The 22,879-nt window shown below is 32.6% G+C and overlaps 1 protein-coding gene across 1 annotated transcript in view; it reads left to right on the forward strand.

Moving 5' to 3' along the window:
- Positions 1-4,310: 4,310 nt before the first annotated feature.
- The window catches only part of LOC114347796 (ras-related protein Rab-7a), an 87,788-nt gene continuing 69,219 nt past the window's right edge, over positions 4,311-22,879 (forward strand). The window contains exon 1 of the mRNA XM_050645798.1: positions 4,311-4,477. The gene's annotated coding sequence lies outside the window, so the exon portion shown is untranslated. The remainder of the gene's footprint in view (positions 4,478-22,879) is intronic.

The following is a 22,879-nucleotide window of genomic DNA, read 5'->3' on the forward strand; positions in this document are numbered from 1 at the left end:
CAATTTATAATTCACGTATCGGCTGTAGTTTCGTGTTGCAACGAAATTGAAAATGGTTATTCATTTTTGATTTATGTTTACTCCCATTGGAGTATGAAGGGAACCATTCTTGTTGGAACTTTACCGCGCTGAGCAGATGGGACGTGAATTATAAATTATAAAATTCCCTCATCTTCCTTAGTCTCAGCATCCGTTATGGCTTGCAAATTGTAGCAGCCTCGGAGGTGTTACCAGAGAAGGTTCCCATTGTTTTCAGTCTGGTAGGATGTAGAATGACATTTTTGGATGTTGTTTTATGTGCTATTAGATTGAAAACTTAGTTTTTTGATAGCAGTTGCCGCTAGGGCATCCCTGCCATTTCGTTCGTTGCAATCCGTGACTGCACGCCGGGGTTTGTCCTAGTTGGGTCAGAGAGAGCAGCATATGTGAATCCTGATGAGAGACTAATAAGTTTCGAAACCGGTAGAGATGCTTGTTGCACTCTCTGATTGAACTGGAATAGTGCTGCGGCTGTAGTTTCGTGTTGCAACGAAATTGAAAATGGTTATTCATTTTTTATGTATGTTTATTCCCATTGGAGTATGAAGGGAACCATTCTCGTTGGAACTTTACCGCGCTGAGCAGATGGGACGTGAATTATAAATTATAAAATTCCCTCATCTTCCTTAGTCTCAGCATCCGTTATGACTTGCAAATTGTAGAAGCCTCGGAGGTGTTACCAGAGAAGGTTCCCATTGTTTTCAGTCTGGTAGGATGTAGAATGACATTTTTGGATGTTGTTTTATGTGCTATTAGTTTGAAAACTTAGTTTTTTTAATTATTTTAAACTCTTTAGCCTTTTTCTAGTGTATGTTATTTAAACAATTTTTAAGTAGGTAAATGTTTACGACATTGTTTATTTTAACAAGTTACAGCGGTGAAAAAAAGAAGAAATTGAGTGATTATTAATTTCAAATTTAAAAAGCATCAACTATTTAGATGGGAAATAAGCCACAATTAAATTGAAAAAATAATTTTATTAACGTTTCGAAGCCCAAATCGGGTTTCGTTGTCAAAATACAAAATAAGTAAGTACTACTAAATTAAACAAAATTGTTGTTACTAAGTAAAAAGTTCTTCTAATAATTTATTTAATCTGACTCATTTATATTAGCAATTCAGACGTATATTATAGTTTAAAATGTTAATGATAGATGAAAGTAGAAGACTTTAAAATGACATCGTCAATATTTATGAGTTGCGTTCCTGGTACGACTTTACTAAAAGATAGTTCATTCGATTACATGAAATCAATCCCAACTCAAGAATATCCGTCACAAAAAATCATAGCATGTGATCTGTCTTTAAAAAGACAACCAAATGCAACGATGACAGTAAAATTCTCGCGTTAGAGATTCCATAGTAAATCACGAGGGAAAACCAGGAAAAAAAACCGTGATACTATCCCGACATCGTAAGTATTTGGTCTTACATTTAATTTACTTTCAAAAAAATTATTTTTCAATTTAATTGTGGCTTATTTCCCATCTAAACAGTTAATCGTAAAAATGCCACAAGGAAATAGTTTCAGAACAACATTAAAAAGCATTGTCTCAATAGAATTAACAAGATGAAAACTTTGGAAGGTGAAATGATTAAAAACCAAAAATGGAGTTATATATAGTGACTGTACACCCCGATGTGGGGCTAAGTCGCAAAATCTTTCTAGATCCTATTTCTTGGGATGATCAGTCCCTTTTGCTTATGTGATCTTAACGATTTCTCTCCATTTTTTCCTGTCTCTAGTTTTTCCCCGAAATTCTCTCTCACTCCTGCGTTTTTAAAGTCTTCTTCAACTTCTTGCAACCATTTTGATCTTGATCTTCCTCTTTTCTTTCTTCCTTCTGGATTCCATTCTCATAGCAGATGTCACTGCTTCATCTTCTGCCCGCCAGCCGCCAGGTGTAACCTAACCATCTAACTCCGCATTGCTTATTTTGGTCACGATATCTTCTTTCAGTACTTTCTTAATCTCTGCATTTGTTCGGCATATTCATTTTGCTCTGTTCTGATTTCTGCCGCCTATAATAATATTGGTCTAGTTATGGTGTTATACATTCTCATCTTGATTTTCATAGTCGCAGCAGTATTTTGCTTTTAAGTATATTTGCATATATTCCTTCCATACATTTTGCAAAATAAAGTTTTATTCGCTGCCAATATTTTTTCTTTTATTTCTGGTCTTATTTCACCCGTTTTGCTTATTGTCACAGTTGAAATGTTCTACGTCTTCAAACTCTGAATTTCCTATTTCGGTTTTTCCTTTTATTGCTGTTTTCCCTAGTCTTAATATTTTTGTCTTTTCTTCAAATTTAATCTGATTCTCATTATTGTCTCTCCTTTCTCTTTTATTTCTTCTAGCATTTCTTTCATTATGTTTCTATTCTTTGTATTAATAACAATGTCGCCTGGGTAGGCGATTATTTGTCCACCTCTTGTTCTTAGGTTTCCTTTATTTATATTTCGTAGTACATATTCTAAAGCTAGATTAAACAGTGTTGTGGACAAGGCATCTCCTTGTTTCACTCCTTTATTTATAATGAATTCACCTGTCTTGCCTCTTTGAGGTGGGATATTTGTTAATTTTTCTGAGTTTATGTGGGATTTTTAATTTTTTCAGTGCAATCAAAAATTCTTTTCTCTAAGGGCCGGTTGTTCGAACGCTAATCAACAATGATCACTATCAAATATTTAATTACTGTCACCAACTGTCAATGTCAACTTTTATTGGGTTGCTGAAAACATAATTGATTATAATTATGAGATTAGTTAATCAAATTAACATAACAATTATTAACATAATTGATTAAGTAATTTCATAATTGTAATGAATAATTATGATTTCAGCAACCCAATAAAAGTTGACATTGACAGTTGGTGACAGTAATTAAATATTTGATAGTGATCATTGTTGATTAGCGTTCGAACAACCGGCCCTAAATCAAATCAAATGCCTGTTTGAAGTCGATGAATAGCATTTCTAATTCTATTTTGTATTCATTTGCTTTTCCCATTATTTGTTTTATCGTGTGTATAGCATTTATTGTCGATCTTCCTTTTGTGAATCCACATTGGTATTGTCCCACTCTCTTCTTCGTAATCTTTGACAATATTTTTCTTATTATTGAAGTCAATATTTTATACGTTGTGCTTAGTAATGTTATTCCTCTGTAATTTTCACAAATTTGTTGGTCTCCCTTTTTATGTATTATTATTATTACCTGCCCTATCTCCCAGTCCGCCGGCATCTTCTCTTCCTTCCATATATTTTTCAATAGTGATAGTATTTTTCCCTCAGTTCCTTTCCTCCATATTTTATAAGCCCCATGTTAATTTCGTCTTTTCCTGGAGTTTTTCCATTTTTGTTCCTCTGTATTACTTCCTCGAGTTCATCTATTGTTGGCTCTTTTGAGACTTCCATGTGTAGGTATTTCGTCTGCTTGCGTCTCATGCATTTCTTCTCCACTGTATTCCTCCGTCAAGAGTTCTCTGTAGTGATCTGCCCATACCTGCTTATATTCATTGTCTTCTACTATGACTATTCCCTCTTTATTTTTTATTCCGTTTGTTTTACCTTTGTATTTTTTTTGTTCTTTAATATTTTTATAGAAATGTTTCGTGTTTCTAGTTGTTCTTTCCTGTTCTATTTCTTGCATTTTTTCATCTGCCCTTCTTCTTTTATTTTGTCTTATAATTTTCTTAGCGCTCTTTCTTAATTTTTCATAACTTTCTCTGTCTTTCTCTTTATCCGTTCTCAGCCACTTAATTCTTGCTTGCACCTTTTCTACTGTTCGTTCTTTTCATTCGTTGTTACACCATTATTTGTTTTTTTTTTGTTTTCTTCTGGTGTTTGCCTACCTGCTTCTTTGCAGCTTCTTCTATTGACTTTTTGATCATCTCCCATTCTGAAATGGAATTGGTCACTTACATAAAAACGGGCGTGGAAAACGCAATGAGAAAGAAACGATTTATTCAAATTGTAAAGCTATAAAGTAAAAACTAAAGTTTTGTTGTATTACCGCTGAATATTAATAATTATTTCACACGTCCTATGAAATTATGAACATTCTTATAATTTGCGAATTATAATTATTATTATAATTTTATAAACTATGAACTTTTTTATTATTACATAGAACACTTTTTGTCAGAAAATTTCCCTCACTGTATAAAATTTTTTAACGCCCCTTGTATTACAGAAGAACAGGAAGATAAGATACTTCTGTCATTTGTCAGATGTCTGTGTCGTCCAGTTGTCAACTTATGACATTTCTTCTAGTCTAGTTCTAAATAGAAATTCCCTGCGCACATTTCACATTCACATAACAAATAAACACGGAAAAAGAATCGCCATTTTCTGGTTGTCATAGGTTGTACGCAGTTAAATTTTTTGTGATAAAACTTAGTGTTCCTTTGTTATCAATTAACATATATAAAAGTAAGTTTTTCACATTTTTCACCACCTACAATTAGATAGAAATATGAATGTATATGGCTGATTATTTTGTTATAAAAATCAGCTGACATAAGATATTTTTCCTATTGTCATTGTTAGAACATGTCACTCATATGGCCGTTTTTATCTATTTTAATCAAATTTGACGCCCCCTATTAGCACGCAATTCTTTGATATAGTTCGAGGGATTGATTTGAGGCCTTTATATTAAACAAAGGTCGAAATTATGTATCTTGTCTAGTGATGTCACAATCTTATTATTGAAATATTACTGGGAACTATTGACTCACCAAGTTGTTACCATCCTGCAGATCATCGTTAATTATTATCTGTGTTCTTTACTCTCAGCCTCATGTAACTGTGTTTTCATTTTAGTTGTATAAAGTTGTTTCTTTTTTTGTGGAAGTTAAATTTCTTCTACAATGTTGATTTTGGAATGGTTAAAAAATTATCTATAGTATCAATTCATTATTTTTAATTTACTTTGTGTACTTTAATTATGCCTGTATTGTTTCAATTTCAGTCTAAGAGCAATTTCAGTTTAGCTAATGTCCAAGAAAATCTACAGTAATATGCATATTCATACATACTAGTGGTCTCCGTTCATCTGTTCCTATTTTTTGATCCCATAAGGGTTCTAATACTATTTTATATATTGTATACTGATTAATTTCTTTACCCAATGTATTCTTTTTAAAATACATACATTTTGCTTTTGTTCTAACATGTTCTAACCTTTGTTGTAATTCTCTCTTTCAGCATTTTACATGCTTTTTCTATTATGTGGTGCCCCTGCAACCATTCTCTCTCCTATGGTGTTGCAGCCCAAGTCAGGCCCAGGCCTCCCCCAGCATCCGCTTCCAAGTATCTCTATCCCCAGCTGCACTTCTCCAGTTACCCACCCTCAGTATCAACCTCTTTTTTGATTTTCCTACTGGCCGATGTTATACCATATTTCCGCTAAGCATTAGGTGTTCTGTCATTATCCATAATTAAGTATAAGGTGTTCTATCCTTATCCATTAATATAGTTGCTATTGGCCATATGATTTTTTTTTGGTTTTATGGCATAGCCTTGGGTGTCAATTAGCCAGTCACAACTTTTTTTTCCTATTCATACATAAAGAAAACAATGAGGTCCTTAGAGTTCCATAGCAAACTCTTCCACAGTTCTCTACTCCGTTCAAAAGCTGCAGCTGGCTGCTATGAACTATCCAAGTTGCTCACCACATTTTTCCATTATACATCTTCTTCTTCTCTTTTCATATGTACATATATCAAATTATCAGATCAGGATTAATAAGTTTAAAGGTTAATTTTAGTTTCACAGATAAATTTCATTAAACAATCATATTTATATATTTTTGCTGTTAGAGACAATAGATAGGATATATTGAAAGATGGAAAAACATTACATTTTATTAAATCTTCAATTAAATTATAGGTGTATGGAATGTATTTTGTGCACTAAAGAAAGTGTGATTCAAATCACCCACTTTCTGGCATTCAGTACAAAGATTTGAATCAAAAACTCAATAGTGTTAACTAAATCAGATATGCAAAACTTACGATTATTTGAAGTACCATACTCAATAGCTTTTTTAGCCAAACTATCAACATATATTCATTATGCGTTAGTCCTATATGAGCCTTAACACATAAAAAGTTCACTCTTCTTTTATTTTTTTGTATTTCAAAAAGGATTTTCTTAATTAGTAGGATATAAATATTTGAATTGTTATAGGGAAAATCTATAGTTTGAATAGCAAGAAGAACAGAGAGTGAATCGGAAATAATTGTTGCAGATATCTCTTCTGATTCTTTAAAATATTGCAGGGACTCATAAATAATTGATATGGCTTCAGCACTGAAAATAGAAAAATCATGGCCTAACTTAAACATTTTTTCTGTTTTAGTAGCAGGTATGTAAAAGGCACATCCAGTGCTAACTAACGTCTTAGATGCATCTGTATATATTATATTTACAGAGTCTGGCCAATTCTCTAAGAATGTTCTTAAGATGTTAGAGCTAATATCACTGTTTTCATGGTAATTTGGTTTTACTAATTTAACTGTATGTAAAAAAGAATGAAAATCTTCAAGTCCAAAGCTGTCAATCACATTATAATCACAGTCAAAATTTGACAGATCTCGAAAAGCCTCGCAAAGTGAAGGCGAGTTCTTTATCTTCCAGTATTTACTAGTTAAATCTGTTACATTCAGATTGTTAACATTTTGGTAAAGACCAATATTTAGGTAATGGATTTTCATTAAAAATTTCTGGCTGAGATATTTCCTTCTATAATTGAGTGGAATTTCTAAAGCTTCTACATGTAAAGCTTATTTGGAGTTGATTTCATAGCTCCCAAACAGATATGGAGTCCTAAATTATGTACAACATATATATATCGTCAGTGATACGGCAATACGTCCTATGTCAAAAATTTCGGCTATTTGTTTTATCTAACCAACAGTGTTATTATGACCTTAACTATGCTCCTGCAATACGTCCCATGTAAATATCTGATTACCAACTAGATTTTAAAACTATTGCAAAACGGTGTAAGTCAGCCGGCCGGCTTGACTGACTGCAATATGTTCTATGTGACAACGTATTTTGCTTAAAGATAGTTGAGAGTGCATTACTGCTGATAAATATTGAAAAGTACCTGCGTATATGTCAAGTATGAATCGAGCTAGGAAATTGGTTAGTTTGGCTCTAGATTAACATCAGCAGACAACCCTAGATGAGAGCACTGGAGAACTGAAAACAAACTTAAGATTTAAAGATTTGTCTGACGATAGTGTATGGAGTGATCCAGAACCTACATGGTTTAGCGATTCTGTCTCAGAATATGCTCCTGAGGATATTAGCATGTATTCTGCTCTATCGTATGACAGTTCTACTAAAGGAGGAGTTGGATCCTGTTACTGGTGATTTATTTGTAGTTACAACAAGCGATGGCCGTCAGAAAAAAACGTCCAAGGAAAGGGCATGGTGATCCAACTAAGTGGAAACGTGCTAAAAATGCTTCATCTAGGCTTAAGAGTGAATCGTACCTGAGTTTTCAGAAAAACTGCGACGGAAAATATAAACAAACCGGCATAAAACCAGAAGTAAGTAGAACTATTGAAGAAAAAGGAAAAGGGTAACAGAATTTCTCAATAGCTTGCCAAAAATTGAATTACATTACTGCAGAGTTTCGTCACAAAAACTATATTTTGAACCAGTGTGGGAAAGCCAAATTCATCTGTTTAACGAATATTTTAGTCCTGGAAATGAAAAAACTGATCTATGCGTTAATGATCTCGTGGGACTTCACTATGACCCAGTGGAACGTATAATAAAACTGATTTTAGCATGGAATGCGCAGATGTGTCTAGAAGTCCTAAGCAATTGAACATCTTACCAAATAAAACACTCTTATATCAAGCACCATCATAGGCGTAACCAGGATGATCCTAAGGGGGGGGGGGGTTACAACTACCTGAAAGGGGGGGGTTACAACTACCTGAAAGGGGGGGAGTTACAACTACTGGAAGGTCTCTGAGGGCTATGGTGTTAAGCGTATAGAGCTCAAAGTACATCCCAATAAGGGGGTTACAACCCCCCAAACCCCCCCTGGTTACGCCTATGAGCACCATTACCCATAGAAACATCAAAATTTGTTCATTTACACGAAATGAAATTATTAATACAAGGTAATCATCAACAAAGGAAGAAATCAAGTTTCTTGATTAAAAAAACATTCGTGAATGGACTCAAGATATCAAATGCAGGTCAATTATTCCATATTGCAGAAGATCGAGAGGCCTTCGCAATGGTGATCGCCAACTTCAGATAATTCTGATATGGCACGTGAAGAAGAAGATCATCACCATTTCTATAATAAGCACATAGATGCCTAAATGCAACCAAAGGTTTGCATTCTTTTTAGCCCATTTCTATCCAACTTTGAACATAGGCCTTCCCCAAATCTTTCCATTTCCGTCTGACCTTGGCTGCGTTTTTCCAGTTAGTTCCTGCAGCTTTTACAATATCGTCCCTCCATCGCATCTAAGGTCTTCCTCTTCCTCTTCTTCCTGTCCACGGTCTCCAGTTTTGTATTTCAGCATTCCATCTTTTATCTTCCTGTCTCGTATTGTGGCCCGCAAATCTCCATTTTAACCCTGTTATATGTTCAGTTACATTTTTTACTTTTGTTTTCTCTCATCCATTTGTTTGATTTTCTGTCTTGTAGTTTTATTCCCATCATGGATCTTTCCATTTTTCTCTGAGTTATTTCAATTTTGTTTATGTTGGCCTTTTGTTTATGTCCATGTTAAAGGACATTAAAGGTTTGCATAGTTTATGTTAATATTACCAACAGCTAAACTTAGTTATTTTATTTGTACATGTTTTATAATAAGGAAATATTAATTATATTTACTTATTTTCCTTTCTCTTTTATTCTTTGGGTTTATTTAACTTATATTTATATTACATCATTTGCAATAGGTTCTATGTCAGCAATCTTACCTATATGTGTAATATCGATTTGTGGCAATACATTCTATGTGGTCATAACTCTTTGGACATTAATGCCTTAAAAATAGGTATTATTATTTTCAATATATACCAAAAAATAAAATAATAATACCATACAATAATATAACAGTTTTGAAGAGTTTTCCAAATATCATGTGTTTAACCTTTTCTGAAAATTCTTAATTTTTGACATAGGACATATTGCCGTATCACCGATGATATTGGTCATATGATGGTTTTGTATATTTTAAACTGCTATCATCACCATGGTTATTTGTCCAGATTTAATATTAATAGAACAGTTTATTTCCTATTTCTTTCATTACATAGTTTAACGATACATTAAAAACAAAAACAGATAATCTCTGTACTTTACTGTCTACAGGTTTTTCCCAGTTTTATGATTGATATTGAGTCATCTACTGTTATCAGTATTTTTTCTTTTTTTCCCTTTGATATGACCATTAAGCTACTTTTCTTTGTTAACTGTTGTCAATAGTACCTTTATGCATTCTTTGCAACAGTGGATGATTTGACACTCTCTCGATCCATGGTATTTTCAATAACCACAAGTTCAACATCTCAAAAAAATGCGGATGTGACTTGGCTCTTTCCTTTAACATCTATCATTCCACCCCTCAACTCTGTAGCCTTCAGCTTAGTCTCAGCAATGTCAATATAGAGAGCATATCATTGGCTTACTGCCAAAACCAACTAACTCTACTTTTCAAACTTTCGAGAAGTCTGTGTTTTAAACTTTTAAAAAATGTTAAAGTAAATAACAAAGCAAAGGAAAAATTCTGTAAAAAAAGGTTAAAATGAAGTGTACATTAAAAAAAATAAAGTTTGAAAAACTGTATTTATCGGGTTTTGGCTGTACAAAATTAGTCATCTTTCAGGTCACTAAACATCACTGTCCTCAATATAAGGCTCAGGTATACTGCCCTCAATCTCAGTCAAGGTCGGTAACAATTTATAATACTAATTAAATTCATCCTGTTTCATTTAAAAGATCCTGTTTTCTTTTTAACTGATAAGCTCAGGTTTAGCAAAGATTTTTTAACTATATTTTGCTCAGATTAACAGGGCCACGTCTACCAAAAATATTTATTTCTTTGTAGTCAGAAGTCAGAACTGTGATTGTAACTTTACAACGCAATGACTGGCTTGGATTTTAAATATTTCAAGCATTTTATTTTTAGCCAGATTTAGTTCATTATTTTTGTTTTTGTCCTATTTTTCATTATTAATTTTGATAGCGTCTCTCCTCTAGGTCAAACAAGTCCCTATACTTGAGTTCCTGTACAATACAAGGTTTCTTACCAGATCTATAAATATGTCCTTGTCATACAGAAAATATTAATCCAGTTATGATTCAAGTGTAAACTTGAACATACTTTTGTGTCTTTTCAATAGCATGTTATCTACCCCTATGTAGATATGTCCACCCCCGAGAAATTTCTGTTTTATTACAGATAAGTTCGGATTTGTTTGTACTAACTACATAAGCGAGGCGGTTCAGTTACAGCAGTGGATAATTTATCTATATATCTTAAAAGGTATGTACTGATTTCCAGTCTTTCTCTTTTCCCATTAACCCTCTCAGCTCCGGTGATGCATACATGTGTCCAAATATGACTATAGATTAGTGCCATCAACACTTAAGCACACTTTGTGTATATTATATACACATTTTATATACTGACATCATGTTGCTGCTTGGAAATATTAAAGAGGAGCTGCAATGGTTAAGCTAGGACAAAGCACATCAGTTTAAGACCCTCTAGTACATTCTTTAACAGAAAATATTGCAAAACCTTTAAATTTTTTAAAGAACAGCTTGGATTGACATGAAATTTGGCATACACATAGCTAACAAATCAAAGAAAAAAAGTGATATTGTGCCGATGTGTGCTTTTGCCCTGAGGGTGAGTTTCACCCCTTCTCGATGGTGAAAAAATACGTTCAAAATAAGTCCGGAATTTGATAAACTGACTAATTCTAAGTAACTTTTATTCTATAAAGTTTTTTCACCAAGTCAATACTTTTCGGGTTATTTGCGAGTGAAAATATTCATTTTTAACAAAATAACCACGTTTTTAGACGGTTTTTCGCAAATAATTTAAAAAGTAAGTATTTTGTCGAAAAAAATATTCTGGGCAAAAATATAGTCCCTAAAAAACTGAAAAAATGGTGTATGTATTAGATATCTAGAACTAGTATAATCAGAGTTGTAGCTAATGAAAAATAGGTTTAAATTAAATTCCAAATCGAAAATTTTAACGTGATATAACCAAAAAATGAAGCAGTTTTTGGGGAAAACTTATTACAACCTTTTTAAAGTGTCTAAAAAAGGCATTATTTTTGTGTTATAAAAAAATTTATAGCATCAAAAGTAAACAAGTTACGATCAAAATAAATTTGGTCCCTTTTTTTTGGTAAAAAAATCGGGAAAATCGCCCCCAATTAGCATCTCAAATGAACTTATTCCTTACCATTTCACGAGTTGTTTTACTGCTATATGTATTATAAATCTGTAAGTTTCATCGGTTCAAAGTTCCAATTTGTGAAAGGGCTGTAGTTAAAAGGACTTCAACGAGTCACTTATCACGAGTGTATACAAATTTAGAAACACAAAATATTAACCAATATTTGTCTTAGAGAAAAACAATAAAATACAAAATGTTCAGAAAAGCAAAGCCAACTTTTTTATTGTTTGAGATTTTTGGTACCTCTAATAATTTTGAAGTTATTTTGAAAAAAGCATTTTTTTTTCAAAATTAAAAATTTTACTGTAAAACTAATTTTTTTCAAAAATAAGCACCTTGAATCGATGAAACTTACAGATCATATAAACACAACAAAAATAAAGCAACTTATGAAGCAGTAACAATTAATTTCATTTAAGTTGTTAATTAGGGGGTGATTATCCTGATTTTTTTTGCCAAAACAAAAGGGATCAACTGTATTTTGAGCGTAACTTGCTTACATTTGATGCTAGAATCTTTTTTTATAAAAACAAAAATTTTAAACTCTTTAAGAAAGTTGTAATGAGTTTTCTCCAAAAAGTGCTTCATTTTTTGGTTATTTCAAGTTGAAATATTCTATTTGGAATTTGTCGAATATGAAACTATTTTTCTTTAGATATAACTCTGTTTCTACTAGATCTAGAGACTTCATGCATACACCATTTTTTTTTTACTTTTTTACAGGCTATATTTTTGCTGAAAACTTTTTTCAATAAAACACTTAGTTTTTGAATTATTTGCGAAAAATTGTCTAAAAACGTGTTTGTTTTGTTGAAAAATGAACATATTCACTCGCAAATAACTCGAAAAGTATTGACTTGGTGAAAAAACTGTATAGAATAAAAGTTGCTTAGAATTAGTCAGTTTATCGAATTCCAGACTTATTTTGAACGTATTATTTTCACCCCCGAGAAGGGGGAAACTCACCCCCAGGGCAAAAGCGCACACATCGGCAGAATATCAGTTTTTTCTTTGACATGTTAGCTATGCTTATGCCAAATTTCATGTCAATCCAAGCGGTTCTTCTTTTACAGCAAAAACCGTCAAAGAATGTACTTACTACTCATACACCATTCAAATCTGGGAACAAATTTTTCCTCTATAATACATCAGGCTTACATCACTATAAGGAATTTGCAATATGCAATTTAAGATTAATTAATAGAACTGTTCTATAAATTAGTAAAAAGTTCACCAATGCTGGCCTAAAATAGATCTATGTTTAAAATTGAATACATGTTAACACCAACAAATCCAGACATCTACTGAAGGATAATGAAGAGTACAGGGGAAAAACAAGGAATGTCATTTTATACATATTGAGATAAACACCAATAAAGGTTTAAATCTTATGATATCTAAAAACTACTTAGAGATTCTTAGCAGAATTCTAGCAATTCTTATTCTATAATGTTAATATAATATGAATCTATATTAACTTATTAATTTAATAATGCACCAAAAAACTGCTAACATTCCTTATTATTGTCCAGTGGCGTGCGGACAATCCCGGTCCTTCGCCTGGATACAAATTCTTAAAAAATTTATATACAGGGTGATTGATTAGTAGGGTAAAGCTCAATAGCTCCGCTATAGTAATAGATAGCAATAAAAGTTAATAACAAAAATGTTAGCCACCTTTGAGCTTCACATTACAAAATTAGTTAGAATATTACAGGGTGTTCGATAACACAGTGGCTGACCAAACTTATGTTTTTTTAAATGGAACACCCTATATTTTATTTTAAATTCGAAATCCTGTTAACTTCTCCATCACAAAAATATAAAGGTTTGTTATGTTATACAGGGTATTTACAAAGTCATAACCAATTTTATATGAAAATCGTAACAAGTTCAACTCCCTGTATAAATAAAAATAAGCAAAACAACAAAGGTTTATTAATGCCATATTTTTTAACGTATTGTCAAAATTTTCAAGAATGGTCGATATTACTAATTTTCTTTATATCAAATACAGGGTGAGTCAAAACGCAAGTACATTATTTTCTCAGTAATTTTAAATGGAACACCCTGTATTTTATATCACTATTGAAAAGTACCATTACCGTACTCTAATTTTTAGATAACATTCCCTATGTCTAAATTTATTAGTTTTCGAGATATTTTCATTTTTCGATGGACCAGTAGCGTGGCCACCCAAATCACCAGAATTTAATAAACTGGACTGATTTTTTTGGGGTTACGTTAATAATGAAGTTTATAAAATACCTCCAACAACAAGGGATGAGATGAAAAATAGAATACAAAGTGTATTTCGATGTGTTAATTTACAAATGCTCCGTAGAGTAAGTAGCTCATTCAATGATCGTTTTTAGGCGTACATAAATGTGTTAGGAGATAATTTTGAACACCTTATGTAATTAAATTTTAAAAATATTTTATTAAAAGTAGCTTCTAATTTTTTCAAACATGTTTTTTTGCAAAATGTATTACTGATAAATTATGTTTCGTTCTTTATTTGTTACATTGTTACATTTACATACAAAAGTAGTGTTTAATTGTCTTCACAAAATATTGTATTTTGTGTTTGTGTGTTTTTTTGTAAAATTTATTACTAATTTTCTTTGTTTATTTGTTGCATTTACATAAAAAGATAGTTTTTAATTGTTTCAAAACATTGTTTTTGTTTGTAAAATGTATTACTAATAAATTATTTTTATTTATTTATTTGCTACAGTGTTACATTGATTACCGGATTGATAATCGGTAATCTTCAATTGTCAATTCAGTCATGGCTTACTTAAAATTTAGATAAATTTAAACACCTAAAATAATTTGCTCTGAAAAATGAAAATATCTCGAAAACTAATAAATTTGGGCATAGGGAATGTTATATAAAAATTAAAGTACGTTAATGTTACTTTTCAATAATGATATAAAATACAGGGTGTTCCATTTAACATTACTGAGAAAATAATGTACTTGCGTTTTGACTCACCCTGTATTTGATATAAAGAAAATTAGCAATATCAATAATTCTTAAAAATTTTGACAATAAATAAAAAATATGGCATTAATAAACCATTGCTGTTGTGCTTATTTTTATTTATACAGGGAGTTGAACTTGTTACGATTTTCATACAAAATTGGTTATAACTTTGTAAATACCCTGTATAACATTACAAACCTTTATATTTTTGTGATGGAGAAGTTAACACGATTTCGAATATAAAATAAAATATAGGGTGTTCCATTTAAAAAAACATAAGTTAGGTCTGCCACTGTGTTATCGAACACCCTGTAACATTCTAACTAATTTTGTAATGTGAAGCTCAAAGGTGGCTAAAATTTTTGTTATTAACTTTTATTGCTATCTATTACTATAGCGGAGCTATTGAGCTTTACCCTACTAATCAATCACCCTGTAGACTGATCTTTCTGGTTATTGTTCTGACTCGTCGACAGTATTCAGTTTTTACTACCTCATGACAAGAAAAGCCAAAATTCATGAAAAAGTGACATTCCTTGTTTTTCCTTTGTACTCTTCATGTACATCTTTACAAATGAAGGGTCAGAGGGAAGAACGATGAATGTCTATCTGGAAGCATTTTCGGTAAAATGAAAAACAAAGTTACATATTCACTGTTTTTCCCCCTTGCGCTCAATCTTCTGATGTGTTTTTAAGGCAATTCTCATCGTTATTTACCCTTGGCCACTCACAGGTGGATAGTACTCTTTCTAAGCTAACAAATTGCATAAGAATCTCAAAATGACCAAAAAGTTGACATTCATCGTTTTTCCCTCTCACCCTTCAAATTATCTGTGCACAATATTTTACTACTTTAAGTGCTAAGTACAGTCATCCCATGAAATTTGTGCATGTATACCAAAATATGTAGTACTAACTGGCTCTTGTCTTGTTTTGGTAGAACTAGTATATTGTAAATAATAAAATATTATTTTATTTTAACAACTACTGCACACATCTGTTTTTGGCTGCATAATAGTGTCATTATCGGAGTTAGTTTTTTTACGCCTCATGTTTCCCACATTTAAAATTTGTTTGGACTTGTCTGGTTTTGTCAGTACATTCTTTTAGAAATTTTAAGTCCATACTTAACCCAAAATCAACAAAAAAAAGTGGAGTTGGCTGGTTTTGGCAGTAAGCTATGCACAAATATGTAAAATATACATGTGTAAAAAGATGGTAATCTGAAAGTACTTTTGTGTCACAGATACACATCGATAATATTTTAATACAGTAAAACCTCTGTTAACCGGAACCTTTTTAACCGAACCATCGCGTAACCGAAACATCTGACAGTTTGAATAATTTTCTTCAATAAAAAGTAAATTTTTATCGCAAAACAGAAACAATTCGATGTTAATTTGTCAACATTGCTGGATCGAATTGAATGAGTCGAAACCTTATGATGAACTTTACGAAATCACCTCATAGTATCTTTTAATACCAAGTTTAACCAAGAATACTATGTAATTTAAAACAAGAAGAATACAAAAAACAATATTATTTTTAACCGAAATTCTTGTTATGTGAAACAGCCTCTCCCCAATTATTTCAGTTAACGGAGGTTTTACTGTATACTGTGGCGGATTTATTTACTAGTTACACATAGATTTATATTGGAAAATATTAAGCATTATTGACTTTTTTAATAGACACTAAAGGAACTTCTGTACTTATTTTTAACGACGTTCTACACCTTCGGCAAAGAATTAAGGATTTGCATGAAATTTTAGTATGTTATAGTTTACTTCAAAAAAGTAAGACTTGATTCTTTAAAAATTGTTTTACCGTGCCCTTTAATTACTATTAAGGGTCAAAGTTAAGTTTTAACATGGGCTCTTATGGAAATTCTTAAAAAGTTAGTAACTTCTGACTCAAATTTACGATTTTTAATTATTTGTGCTTAAATTAAAGGTTTTTTTGTAAGGAATAACATATTAAAAAATGAGGATTGTTTACCGTACCATTTATTTTTAATTCATTTATTATAATTAATTCCGTAATTTATTCCGTAATTTATTATAATTTATTTTTATAAAGTATTCAATACTGAAACATATGATTTGAGTATTCTGCTATAAATGCATTGTTTACCAACTTTCGCTTGCATATAAGTTTCCCCCCTTTCCTCTGAGAGGCATATCCCGCAAGGAAGGTGTAGAACGTCGTTAAACATTAATCAGTGCTTGAATATTTTTATTCTCATTTAAAATTCAGAAATTCTACTATCTAAAGCAGTGGTTCCCAACCTTTTATGTCTGGCGACCCACCTTCGGATGTTTTTTCATATTCGCGACCCATCCCTCACCCATGATGATACGCTATTCTGTACTCTGTACGTCACACAGCTACTGTAAGAGCCACGCCGCGACCCACCTGAAATCTGCCCGCGACCCACTAGTGGGTCGCGACCCACCGGTTGGGAAACGCTGATCTAAAGGATGCATATTTATTACTGAGACTTTCCAGTGAACAGAAGATCTGTTTATTTATTAATAAATGAAATTATACCAAAACTTAGTGTTGACTAATGTAGTTACTACTGGTTGTATAAATAAACAGTGGTAAAGGGTAAACAATAAACATTATTGTATTTTAGACAAAATTTTGATAAGATATCATGCTAAATAATCAGAATTGCATTTTACCAGTGTTGTCAGAGGAGTTTGGATAAATTTATATTTTTGTATGAGCACATTTAAGACATTATCTGCTCGCACGACCCCAACTGTGTACTGGACTTGAAAAAATTCCATACCATGATTACCAGAGAGGGATTTGTTTTTATGTCTAATAAAATTGTGGTACATGACCAATGACAACTGACAACACTGATGAGTGTGATAAGACAAATAATGTAGCAAACGTGTTAATACAAATAAATAATGTAATAAAAAATTATGTAGCAAATGTGTTAAAAATATTTTTGTTTGCAAGCTGAATTGGCAGGGTAGAACTCTAATGACCATGCATTTTAAATGGGAAATTTCATACCCTCAGCTTAATGAGCCACATTTTAAAGTTATTTCTGAAAGTCTAACAACATAGAAAAGATTATAGACTGTAAGGGTTTGCTCACTACGGAGAGCAATGGATTGTATCCTCGCTCCGACCCTTGCTCCCTGGTATTTATATTCGTGAATCCTCGCATTTAAAGTAATGTATTTATTTTACATAGCGATCGAAACTATATTATCGATCGCTATGTAAAATAAATACATTATTTTAAATGCGAGAATTCACGAATATAACGAATATAAATACCAGGGAGCAAGGGTCGGAGCGAGGATACAATCCATTGCTCTCCGTAGTGAGCACAACTTACGAAGAAAAAAACAGACATACATAGCTTGTATTTCGGAATGCAGTGGGTACGAGAGAGGCTCTCTTTAATATTAAAGTGTTATATGCATGTTTCCGTAAAGCTGGACAAGCTGAATTAAATTTTAACAAATATTTGAATAAACACCTGTGATTTAAGAAGTATTAGGAATCTTTACTGGAATCAAACAATCTATCCATACAGTTTATAAAGTTCTCTGCCATTTTCTGACTTCCAATCGCCACTTCATCTGGTTGTTCCATAGGGCTTATTTTTTAACATATACTCTGAGGAAAGCTTTCAAGAAGCAGTAGTGTATGTTGAAGATGGAATTCGAATTAACAGAGAATAACATTAGATACTAGGACAATACAGTGATATTCACTGACAGTTATGAAATTCTCCAGGAGTTAATGATATGATCACAGAAGTAAGTCAGAGATATCGACTTTCACTAAACATTAAGAAAACAAAATGTATAATGATCTCTAAAAAGGAACAGTGATTTGGACGAATCAGTGTGAACTGTCAACTAATAGAAACAGTAAAGACATACACCTACCTTGTTATGAACGTCAATCAAAATTGGAGGATTTCCTGGCTGAAACATCTACTACGTGGTATAAAACAACAACGACGAATCTTTTCAGAGCAGTAGTGGGCAAAGTACAGATTGTCATGATCGTTGCCAACATCCGAAATGGATAAGCACTACAAGAAGAAGATACCTATTATCGTAACATTAGATATTATCCATGTAGAGATTTTATGGCAGAAAACTAAAGCAATAGTAATCAGCAAAGAACCAATTAGATGTAAAATAGAAATTTATGGCATCATATTGAACAAGTAATGGAAATAAAATACCTTGGAACTACATTGTCAAGCTATGGAGACCCGGAAAAGAAAGGAGAGATCAAGTACAAAAAGCAATTAGACTGGCGGAATGCCTTAATAATGCTATATAGCGAAACTGACATATTAATACTGAGATGGAAGTCAAGAATTTATAAAACGAGCGTAAGACCAATAATGAAATATGCATCAGAAACAAGACCTGACACAGGAACAACACAAAGACTACCGAAAACGGCAGCAGCAGATATAAGAGTACTGAGAAGAATTATAGGAAATGCAGCACGACCAAATTCACTTTATATTTGAGATTTGCATGTACACTGGTGGTGACGTTCGGTTTTCCAATTTTTTTGATGTATTTTGGTAACGTCTCGCCAAGTAAAATACCTGCACAGTACTACTACTACAGTACTACACTGTTGGAAAATTCTCGAGAATGAAAAATCGGAGAATATTCTCGATATGGAGAATTTTCTGAGAATGAACCCCATGACGCACTTAAGAATATTGTTGAAGATGAAAAATAGGGTTTTAAAAATCATAATCTTATATACAAAATTATGAGACGAAACAACAGTGTTCTTTGCATATAAAAATACAAAACAGCAGAAAACACAAAATTTCTTTGATAAAAAAATGAAATTTTGATAAAATATGATAAAATGGTATGATAAAATATGAGACCTCAGATTCAGAATCTATTTCTATCATTAGCTCATCCTACATAGTCATCTACAATCTGCATTTCAATGTACTGATGAGTTGTGGGACTTTGTTTTTCATTAGTGGCCATCTCAGTCATGGATTGGTCTACGTCTAACAATTTTAAATTGTGAGCAATAAAAGTTACCTTACGAGCCCGTTCAGCAGTGAGCCGGTTTCTTTTAGAGGAGTGGATAAAAAAACCATAAGTACTGAAACTTCTTTCAGTCGCTGCACTGGATGAAAGCATGCTTAATATATCAACTACTATTTTAGTTAATTTTGTTCCGAAACATGTACTTTTTCACCATATGATTAAGTCTAGTTTTTCAATTGATTTTACAACGTATGGTTTTCCAAAAAATTCCTCCTTAGACCGATAAAGTGCCAAATCTGCCATTATTTCAGCCGACTCATCACCATATTTTAAAGTTGCTAAATTATCTACAAACTCAGTTTCCTCAACTTGTTCTTCTCTGCTTAAATGAACACCATTCTAAATATTTGCACGTTAATATTGCACCAAAACAATAAATATTGACACTGTAAATACCCTTGCTAGTGGTTCATGGGATTGGCAAAAACAATATGCCTACATATTTTTTTAATTATAATAATTTGACCCGTATCTAGTTTTTATTTTTGTTTCGGTTTTTGAAAATATAGAAAAATTTGCCGAGAATATTCTCTAGAGAATTTTCGGGCCGAGAATATTCTCGTTCTCTAGAATATTCTCTTGAGAATATTCTCCTCTAACATCACTACACAGTACCAAAATAAAATTCAGAAAATGTGGAAAAACCGAACGTCAACAGCAGTGCGCATCCAAATCTCAAATACAAAGTGAATTTGATTGTGCTGTACACTAAGGAATCAAAAGAGGAGTGAAAACGTTAGAAGAAGAATGGACACCAAATAGAAAAAGAGAATGGAATAATCACATAAGCAGAATGGTGCAGACTAGTGTGGTCAAAATAGCAGGAGATAAATCACAAATTGGTAGAACTATCGGACGACCACGCAAAAGATGGTGTGACAACCTTCGTGACCAGACATCTCGTAACGCGAAAGTTCGTAACCGGACAACTGGTAACAGACAATTCGTAACAGCGACAGTTCGTAACGGCGACAGTTCGTAACTATACAAATTCGTAACGGACAATTCGTAACGTCCAAATTGAATTATTCTCTTTATTTTTGTTAACGTGGAAACTAACTGTTATTACAGTTGTTATAATTCAAATTATGTTTTGTTAATTTAACGAATCAGTACCGGGATAAACATGTTTAACACATTTTATGTTTCGTGTTTCAGAATATGTATATTAAAAATCTTTAAACACAAGCAAATATTTAAATACATAATATATACTTTTAACAATATTTTTAAAAGTTTACCCCTCTTATTATTCCTTAAATTTTCATATACCTAGACAATGGAATAATGAAGTAATTCGTGAAATATTTAAGTCAACAAGCGTCTTTAGACATTCTTAATTTTCTAGTAAACATTTTGTAAAGGAAAGGTTATAATTACCTGTTATTATAATAAACCTTGAGATTGGTTATAGCGTTGGGGTATTCAATCAACGATACGAGGGATGGCTTTTAATAGTTAATAGTTGGTTAAAATACTTTTATTATATTCTGAAACACGAAATATGAAATGCCTTAAAAATGTTTATCCTGATACTGATTCGTTAAATTGATTAATATAATTTCATTTATAATTGTAATAACATTTAGTTTCCACGTTAACAAAAATAAACAGAATAATTCAATTTGTACATTACGAATTTGTATAGTTACGAACTGTTGCCGTTACGAAGTGTCGCCGTTACGAACTGTCGCTGTTACGAATTGTCCGTTACCAGTTGTCCGGTTACGAACTGTCGCGTTACGAATTACGAGATGTCATGGAACCGACAACCTTAGGGTAAGAACAGAACAAGTGGGTCGAGGTGGAGGGGTAGGTCGAGGTGGAGGTGTAGGTCGAGGTGGAGGTGTAGGTCGCGGTGGATGCTACTAGTTTAGTCGCGGTCGATGTCGACAGCACATAGCAAGGAGGTCACCTGCGCTAGAACCAGTCGAGCTAGAACCACTATCAAGTAAAGTAGTTTAATGAAATTTGAATGACAAAAAGACTGCTTTTGCGATGTTGTGTCAGTCAAGTGATGATAGTGATGAAATGTCAGCTGTAAATAATCAGATCCTCCTTCATATTTCAAAAATTTACTGAATTTAATTACTTTAGAAATTCAAAAATAAACTGTATACAAAAAAGGGATTACATAAAAAGTATCAACTCAGCTACCGCAGGTAATGACAACTTGGCTTCGAACGGACCAATCACAGGGAAGCATCCTTGTAGGCCGCGCAGTAGACATCCATGTAAAACAAACTCATTTTATTTTCAAAAGCATCGATGTAAACCTCCTGGATGGCATCGCGCTAAACCTCCACCGCGACTTACCTGCTCTGTTCTCTTCCATTCACTACAATGTGTTCGTTTTACATGGATATCGACCGCGACCTCCACCTCCACCGCGACCCACTTGTTCTGTTCTTACCCTTACATATACATAGAGGTATTAATCCCCCAATGAATATTGGCGGATATATCGGGGTCTATATGCCGTCTGGGAATTTCAATTACTACACTCGCTAATAGGACTTAAAAGGAATTTTCGTAGAATAAAACTTATCAAACAAATTAAGGAGGGGGTATGGTTTGAAATATTTAAATTTTTTTATTATTTCAAATAAAAGTGCATACTTTCAAGAATACTCTCTGAAAATTTCAAAATAATCGGAGTAAAATTACCAGAGATACAGGGTGTTGAATATCCCTACCTTCGACTCGCTTTGCCGCGGCTTCGCGCCAGCACGCCGGAGCGTAGTGAGAAACGTTAAATAACTGTTCGCCTTCTCTTTTGTAGATTACTCCCCAATTTAAAAAAACATATTCCAATGTTCATCACTTTACGATTTGGCAGACAAATAAGAAGATGAAGATGCAGTTGTCAAAACTTTAAACGCATTTTTCTCAAAACTGCTTTTTCAAATGCGGTGGACATTGTAACTGAAAAACTACTCGGCCGATCTACCTGATATTTTGCACAGATTTTCTTTAGACATTTCGTATGGTAACAACGTCGAGATATTTTTCGTTTTGTGCTTATTTTTTGTTCAACAATATTAAATCTGTTGGTTTTCACAAAATTTTTATCAAAAATTTCGTATTTTTGACTTTTGAGTGATACCAAAAATTCAAAAATCATTAAAAATAAAAAAACTCGACGTTGTTACCTCGTGAAACTCATAAGCTAATAAAATCTTTTTGAATTTATTGTTTCGTATAATCCAGTGATGAGTTCTGATGTCCACCGCAAAATCCATTTTTTTTTTGAGCTGCCTGCCAAAATTTGTCGCCAATGGCTTATTTTTCAATATTTTGG

This window comes from Diabrotica virgifera, chromosome 3, assembly GCF_917563875.1.
Source record: "Diabrotica virgifera virgifera chromosome 3, PGI_DIABVI_V3a".
Classification (NCBI taxonomy): domain Eukaryota; kingdom Metazoa; phylum Arthropoda; class Insecta; order Coleoptera; family Chrysomelidae; genus Diabrotica; species Diabrotica virgifera.